The sequence below is a fragment of the Phoca vitulina genome, unplaced genomic scaffold (genome assembly GCF_004348235.1).
Source record: "Phoca vitulina isolate PV1807 unplaced genomic scaffold, GSC_HSeal_1.0 scaffold30, whole genome shotgun sequence".
NCBI classification, from domain to species: domain Eukaryota; kingdom Metazoa; phylum Chordata; class Mammalia; order Carnivora; family Phocidae; genus Phoca; species Phoca vitulina.
The window spans coordinates 18,100,540-18,108,904 of NW_022589733.1; the positions used below are offsets into that span (position 1 = coordinate 18,100,540).

Here is an 8,365-nt window from a genome sequence, read left to right on the forward strand (position 1 = left end):
ATCAAGAGTCAGATGCTTAACTGACTGAGCCACCCAGGTGCCCCAGGAATTACTGTTTCTGCTAAAGCCCCAGGAGCTGTCCAACCTGCTCATCCCTCCTGCCACTCGGGTTCTGTGCAGGTAAGAACAGAGGCTACAGAACTCTAGATATAGGCATGGAGATGCTGCCTAAGGCCCTGGGCACAGGGGTGCACTGGTACCTGGCTTGACAGACTCAGGGTGAGCCCAGCGTCAGCTAGAGAAAGCAGCAAGAGCTACGGCAGCTCCCAGAGTCCTCTGGACCGCCTCCTTTCTGCTGTTACCCCTTCCCATCCCTTCTGCCTCCAGCTGGGAAGAAGGCCTGGGAGGTAGACATATAAGAGCTGGGAGAGGGTGGAGTCCCCCGGGGAGTGGTCATCTGGGGACCTTGGTTGGAAAGGATAACCTTCTTGCTTAAACCTCTGGAGCGCAACTCTCACCCCAGCACCAAGGCCCAGCCCAGCATGTGAGGAGGAGCTCACAGGGTGCCCCTCCGTGAGCAGCCCTGCTGGCCACTTTCCAATTTTGCCCCTGTAGGCCCTGTGTAAACTGTCTCCACTAAGTCCTAGGTAGGGGTCCTCCTCCACATCTCTGGCCAAAGCCAGACTTTGTGTCAGGATCTGGCATAGAAGCAAGTTTTCCTCCCTCCCTCAGCCCTTTACCTGCTACAGGTTTATCCAATGCCTCACAGCAAGACTCCCATCCCATACATTTAATTCTCAGCAGAACATTGAAATAAACCATCCCCATTTTCAGAGCTCAGGCTTACAGCTTAAGTGACTTAGTTCTGATCACTCACCTAAGAAGGGGCCGGCCTGCTTTCCTTTCCTCCTCGCGTGGCTCTGGGCGTGTTTTAGAGCTGGAGAAGGATGGTATGTGTATGTGCACGCGCAGGTGCACGGGTGTGTGTGTGTGTGTGCGTGCACACACGCACATGCACGCACATGCTAGGGCCAGGGGGTTAGCAGACATGCTGCCCTACGGTGTCTCCCCACACACCTCTTGGTGGTGGAAACCATTCACCCACCTACAGAGCTCCCAGGAGGGGCACAGACAAAAGCAAGCAGCTGCCCCACCCCCACTCGACTCAGCCCCCATGAGGCTGTGGGCTCAGTCGGTGCCAGAGCTGTGCTGAGTGTCCTTATGCTCTTGGACACATTTCTAAATAATCTATGCATCAAAGAAGTCACAAGGGAAAACTAGAAAATGTTTCAAATTAAATGATAATGAAACACAGTATATCAAAACTAATGGGATGCAACTGAAGTCATGTGTATATTTAAGTGCCTACATTAGAAAAGAAGAATGGTTGAAAATGAGTTATGCAAACTTATATAAGTGGTGAAATGGTGTTGGAGTAAGTAAGTGACTATCTGTTTTACCTGTACCTTGAAGCCTTCACAAAAATTAATTTCAGATGGAGCATCAGCATAATTCTGAAGGTAAAACAGTGGAACTTCTAGAGAAACATAGAATATCTTTATAACCTTGGACTAGGCAAAGATTTCTCTTTTTTTAATTTCATTTATCTGACAGGGAGAGAGCACAAGCAGGGGAAGCAGCAGAGGGAGAGGGAGACGCAGGCTCCCAACTGTGGGGCTCGATCCCACACCCTGGAATCATGACCTGAGCTGAAGGCAGACACTTAACTGATTGAGCCACCCAGGTGCCCCTAGGCAAAGATATCTTTCTTTTTTTTTTAAGATTTTATTTATTTATTTGTCAGAGAGAGAGAGAGCACACGCAAGCAGGTGGAGAAGCAGGCAGAGGGAGAAGCAGATTCCCTGCTGAGCAGGGAGCCCGATGTGGGACTCGAACCCAGACCCCTGGGATCATGACCTGAGCCAAAGGCAGACACTTAACTGACTGAGCCGCTCAGGCGTTCCCTAGGCAAAGATTTCTTAAACAAGACACAAATGGGGCTCTTGGCTGGCTCAGTCGGTGAAGTGTGCAACTCTTGATCTCGGGGTCATGAGTTCGAGCCCCATGTTGGGTGTGGAGCCTACTTTCAGAAAAAATAAAATAAAATATTTTAAAACAGAAACAAAAGACTAGACTCAGAAATCTCTCAGCATCAAAGGTTGATAAATTAGACTTCATTAAAATTAAGAACTTATGGTCATTAGTTAAAGATATTTAAGAGGGGTGCCTGGGTGGCTCAGTCGGTTAAGCGGCTGTCTTCGACTCAGGGCCCTGGGATGGAGCACCATGTCGGGCTCTCTGCTCAGCGGAGAGCCTGCTTCTCCCTCTCCCTCTGCCTGCTGCTCTGCCTACTTGTGCTCTCTATCGCTCTGTTAAATAAATAAAAACCTTAAAAAAAATTTAAAGATATTTAAGAAAATGAAAAGATAAGTTACAAACTGGAAAAAGAATGTGGCAATACATGTATTAAAAAAAAAACACCTGCAGAGTATATAAAGAATATATAAGTAATATATATATTATATATATATATATAAGTAATTTCCACACCCAAAGTGGGGCTTGAACTTACAACCTCAAGATCAAGAGTCAGATGTTCTACCAACTGAGCCAACCAGGTTCCCCTCGTTATTTTAATTCACATTTCTGAATGAATTAAACTTCTCTAGTGATATTGAGCATCTTTCCACATGCTTGTTGAACTGACAGGGTGCCTGGGTGGCTCAGTTGGTTAAGCATCCGACTCCTGATTTCGGCTCAGGTCATGTTCTCAGGGTCGTGAGATCCAGCTGCATGTTGGGCTCTGTGCTCAGCATGGAGTCTGCTTGAGATTCTTTCTCTCCCTCTGCCCCCCCTCCATTCATGTGTGCTCTCTCTCTCTCTCTCTCAAGATAAATAAATAAAATTCAAAAATAAATAAAGAAATTTTAAAAATAAAACCATAACGAGATACTATTATACACTAATTACATTGGCTAAAATTAAAAAGATTGACAAAACCAAGTGTTGATGAGGATATGAAGTAACTAGAACTGGTAAGAGGTAAGCTAGAAAACTGCAATATTCGCTATAACTGCTACACCTGACCTATGATCCAGCAAGTTCACTCTTTGGTACAAACCCAGGAGAACTGAGTGTGATTTCTACTAAAATGCATGTATAGAATGTTCTTGGCAACTTTATTCATAATAGCTAAAAACTGGAAACAATCCAAATACCCAACACCAGGAAAATGGATGAATGATGATATATTCATACTGTGGGAAACTACAGAGCAATAAAAACAATGAACTGCTGTACACAACAGGGATGAATCTCCCAGACATAATGTTGGATGAAAGATGACAGCCACAGGGACGCCTGGGTGGCTCAGTCGGTTGGGCGTCTGCCTTCGGCTCAGGTCATGATCCCAGGGTCCTGGGATCGAGCCTCATATTGTCCCTCCCTGCTCGGCAGGGAGTTTGCTTCTCCCTCTCCCTCTGCTGCTCCCCCTGCTTGTGCTCCCTCCCTCTCCCCCTCTCTCTCTGTCAAATAAATAAATAAAATCTTTAGAAACACACACACACACACGGGCACCTGGGTGGCTCAGTCGGTTAAGCGTCTGACTCTTGGTTTCGGGTCGGGTCATGATCTCAGGGTCATGGAATGGAGCCTCGCATTGGGCTCTTTGCTCAGCACCAACTCTGCTTGTCTCTCTCCCTCTGTTCCTCCCCTCACACACACACTCTCCCCCTATCAGTCTCTAAAGTGAATTTTAAAAAGGCATCCTTGAGACCAGTGGGGACGACAGCACTCAATTACTGTTGTGCTCAGATGTAATTGTGTGGAACACTGACATTTAGGGCCAGATAATGCTCCTGAGAGCTCAGCAGCACTTCTGGTCCCTGCCCACTAGGTGTCAGGGGCACGGCACCTGTCAGCTGCAACAAGCAGAAATGTCTGAGAAACTTGTGGAATTAGGTAGTACTAACAGTTGCCTCACGTCACGAATATACAAAAACGCACTGGACTGTACATTTGAAAATGGTTAAAATGGTGAATGTTACGTGATGTGAATTTTTTCTCAATAAAGAATATAATTTAAAAATGTCTGCATTGGGCATTGGCAAATATCCCCTGTGGGACAAAATCGCCCCCAGCGGAGAACCATTGGTGCGGAGAGTACAGCGCTTGGGGGGGCGGGGATGCAGGCTGAAGGCTTTAGGAAGGAAATGTCTTGTTTGTAACTTACTTTCAAAGAGCAGAAGTGGCAAAATGTTAACCATTGGTGAAACTAGGTGTCAGATGTGTGGGTTGTTCATTTTACTATTCTGTGGACTTTGTATAAATTTGAAATTGTTCAAAACCAAAAGAAAATACAGCTTCGAAATTTCTGCTTACAACATCCCAAGGGACCCGTGCTAGGTGCCAATTGTGCAGCCTCCTTTCAGACAGATTTTTAAGTGCCTACATGGGTTGGGTTGCTCAGTCCTCATTCCTTCAAGGGAAGACTCTTTCCTTATCTCTCATCCCCCCTTCCTCTCTGTCTCTTGTCTCTCTCTTCTCTCCTGTCCTATCCCACTCCAAGGCTGCCTTGAACACACTGGCCCCGTGGCACCACTGACCTGTAGAGAGAAAGGCATCCCATCCTGTGGACAATCATCCACCCAGACTGGGTGCAGATCATGGGCTCTGTCAGTTCCTTTGTGGTGAGTATTCTCCCCTGTGGTGACTTTAAAACATGATCACAAAATTCTGTAGCACTGGTCCCAGTAAGAGACAGGGTCTCTCTCCCCTCTCCTTAAATAGGAACTGCAACTGCTTAAGGCACAGAATAGTGTGGAAAAGCCTAGTATCTGCCGTTTCCTGTCTCTTTTGAGATACTTGCTCTTGGAACGCAGCCACCATGCTGTAAGGAAGTCCAAGCCACCCTGTGGAGAGAAGCCACAGCAGCAACTCGAAAGCCCGGTGAGTGAGTCATCTTGGAAGTGGCTCTTCCAGCCCCAGCTGATGCCACGTGGGGCAGAGGTAAGCTGTCCCTGCTGAGCTCTCCCTGTTGTACAGCTTTTCATGCAAACTACATGATTGTGCTGTCTTAAGTCACTAATTTTTGGAGTGGTTTGTGTGCAGCCATAGATAACAGATGCATCCCCTGCCCCCCTCCCCAAACTGGGGGCCACAGGCTTGGGAGGCGGGAAGTGGGCCAGCTCGTTGTCCCTGGAGCTGGGACCTAGGTCAGCACTTATTTCTTCAACAAATATTTGTTGAGTGTCCACCAAGTGCTAGACACTGTTCCAAGGGCCAAGGAGTTAGCAGTGAATGAGACAGACCCAGAGAAAGGGGGTTGGGGAGAACCGTCTTCTTGGGGGAGGTTATTTCTAAGCTGAGGCCTGTCTGAGGAAGAGGAGTCAGCCATGCCCAGAAGCAGAGAAAGGGCAGATGCAATACCATGTGCTAGTTCTGGGTGAGGTTGCCAGATTTGGCGAATAAAAAATAAAAATTTAACACCCAGTTAAACTTGAACTTTAGATAAATAATGAAGATTTTTTTATATATATATACATATACCCCATGTAGTTTTGGGGACATACTTATATTAAAAAGTTATTCTTTGAATGGAGCATTGGGTATTATATGAATCATGGAACACTACATCAAAAAATAATGATGTGATGTATGGTGATTAACATAACATAATAAAATTTAAAAAATAAAAAATGAAAAACTTATTCATTACATATCTGAAATTCAAATTAACTGGGAGTCCTGCATTTTATCTGGAACCCTAGCTCTAGGACAGAAAAGAGAGAAAAACTCATGATTTCAAGAGACAGTTCAGAAAGCTGGAGGTAACACAGTGGCAAACAGGGAGTAACATCAAAAGTAAAGGTCACAAAAGGCCAGCTTGCCAGGTGCATTTTGAATTTCATCCTGAAGCAATGGGGAGCCATGAGAGGGTTTAGAGCCGGAGAGTGACACAATCAGATTTGTGTGTTGGAACGATATTCAGGGCTACCATATGGAGGGGATGGGAGAGCCTGCAGGCAGGGAGATCAGGAGAAGGAGTCCTTCGCCCTGCAAGGTTCATACTCTGCACTGTAACCACAAAGCCATGAGAATGTTGAACTAACCCCCACTTTCCACTTTTCTATAATGTGTTTTAAGCTCTAAGTTTCCCCTTAACTACTGCTTCAGTGTATCCCACAAGCTTTGATATATTTAGTTTTATCATTCCATTCATGATGTTATCTAATTTCCCTTCAAATGTCTCCTTTGAGCTCTGAATTCTTTAGATGTGTGTTGTATTATTTCCAAATATCTGAGATTTTTCTGTATATCTCATTGTTATTTCTTTTAATTTCCTTCCATGGTGGTCAGAGAACATATTCTGTACTTTCTTTAAATTTTATTAGTATTGTTTGATGGGTGAGCATATGGTCTATCCTGGTGATGGTGCCACGTCTGCGGGAATCACAGGTGGAGTGCCGCAGCTGTTGAGGTTAGTGTTCTGTAAATGTCAGCTACGGGAGGGGTAGTTGACAACGTTCTTCTTGCATTTTCTTCTCTGCATTTTCTCATTTTTCAGTCCAGCTCTTCTATCCACCGATGGCAGTGGGGTGTAAAAATCTTCAGCGATTATTATAGATTAGTCAAGTTTTTCCCTTTCTTGTCAGTTTTTTCCTCAACTATTTTGAAGGTCTGTTGCTCGATATATACACATATATGATTATTATTATGACTTCCCAATGCATGGGTCCTTTTATCCGTATGCATTTCTCTCCTTAGCTTGGGTCACAGCCGTTCTCTTGAAGTTTACTTTTATTTTTTTTTTTTTTAAAGATTTTATTTATTTATTTATTTGACAGAGACACAGCGAGAGAGGGAACACAAGCGGGGGGAGTGGGAGAGGGAGAAGCAGGCTTCCCGCCAAGCAGGGAGCCCGATGCGGGGCTCGATCCCAGGACCCTGGGATCATGACCTGAGCCGAAGGCAGACGCCCAACGACCGAGCCACCCAGGCGCCCCTTGAAGTTTACTTTTCTGTTATTACTATGGCCTCTGCAGCTTTCCAACGCTCACTGGTAGCTTGCTATATCTTTATCCAGCCATTTGCTTTCTTATTTATCCCAGATCAAGCCTGGCCAGGCCCAAATAGTACAAGTAATCTGCATAGACAGGTGGCTCGAGCACCAGTGTCACCTAATGCTGTTGCACTGATTGCTTGCACTCAGCTCACACCCATGCATTAGGTGGGGTCCCCAGCAAATGGCTAATGGAGAGGGAGAAAGCCCAGGCTCGGTTGAAGGATGCTATGTCTTGGTGTGAAGGAGACACACTGAAAATGAACTGCTCTCACGCTACGCCCCAGCTGTGGGGGGATGTCTTCCCAGTGGACAGAAGGTTGAGCAATGCACCTGGTTATTCAGAGGTGAATGCAGGGGCTTCTGCTTCACAGGCCTGACAGCTCTGTCACCACACAGAGCTTTCTGCTCAAAAGGTTCCACACTTGTGCTATTGCTACCTTGAAATTCATCATAGTTTTGAACAAGATGCTCTGCATTTTTATTTTACACTGAATCCCACAACATAGGTCCTGGGCAAAAGGTTCCAAGACCAGTACAGAATAGAGGACCCACAGAAGATAAGACTGCCTTGACTTGGGTGTGCCAGGCTACCTATGTGTGCGTGTACATGCGTGTGCGTGCATGTGCGTGTGCATGCGTGTGGTACATACTACGTACTCAAAGCTGATAGCTGGGGGGGCGCCTGGGTGGCTCAGTCGTTAAGCATCTGCCTTCGGCTTGGGTCATGATCCCAGAGTCCTGGGATCGAGTCCCGCGATGGGCTCCCTGCTCGTGCTCTCTCTCTCACTCTCGCAAATAAATAAATAAAATCTTAAAAAAAAACAAAAACCTGATAGCTGGGGCACCTGGGTGGCTCAGTCTGTTAAGCATCTGCCTTCAGCTCAGGGTCCTGGGATCGAGCCCCGCATCGGGCTCCCTGCTCCACGGGAAGCCTGCTTTTCCGAAACCTCTCCCACGCCCCCTGCTTGTGTTCCCTCTCTTTCTGTGTCTCTCTCTGTCAAATAAATAAATAAAATCTTAAAAAAAACAAAACTGATAACTGTTGTTACTGTGTGTTATTGATGATGATGGTGATAAGTTACTGGACTCCTCCAGAATTGTTTTTCAAACTTCCTGGAAGTCTGGTTAATTCACTATCTACAAGCCACCCTTCTGCTTTGTTTCATGGACTCATTTGCAAAGCGTTTTTTTTTTTTTTTAAAGATTTTATTTATTTATTTATTTATTTATTTATTTATTTATTTATTTATTTGAAACAGAGAGAGAGAGAAAGAGAATACAAGCAGGGGAAGCGGCAGGGAGAGGGAGAAGCAGGCTCCTGCCAAGCAGAGAGCCCGATGTAGGGCTCCATCCCAGGACCCT

At 45.7% G+C, this 8,365-nt stretch overlaps 1 long non-coding RNA gene across 1 annotated transcript; it reads left to right on the forward strand.

Moving 5' to 3' along the window:
• On the forward strand, positions 1-5,368 carry LOC116644755. Its single transcript, XR_004301815.1, has 3 exons — positions 1-120; positions 4,508-4,628; positions 4,729-5,368. It is a non-coding gene; the product is annotated as an uncharacterized LOC116644755 (long non-coding RNA).
• Positions 5,369-8,365: the final 2,997 nt, after the last annotated feature.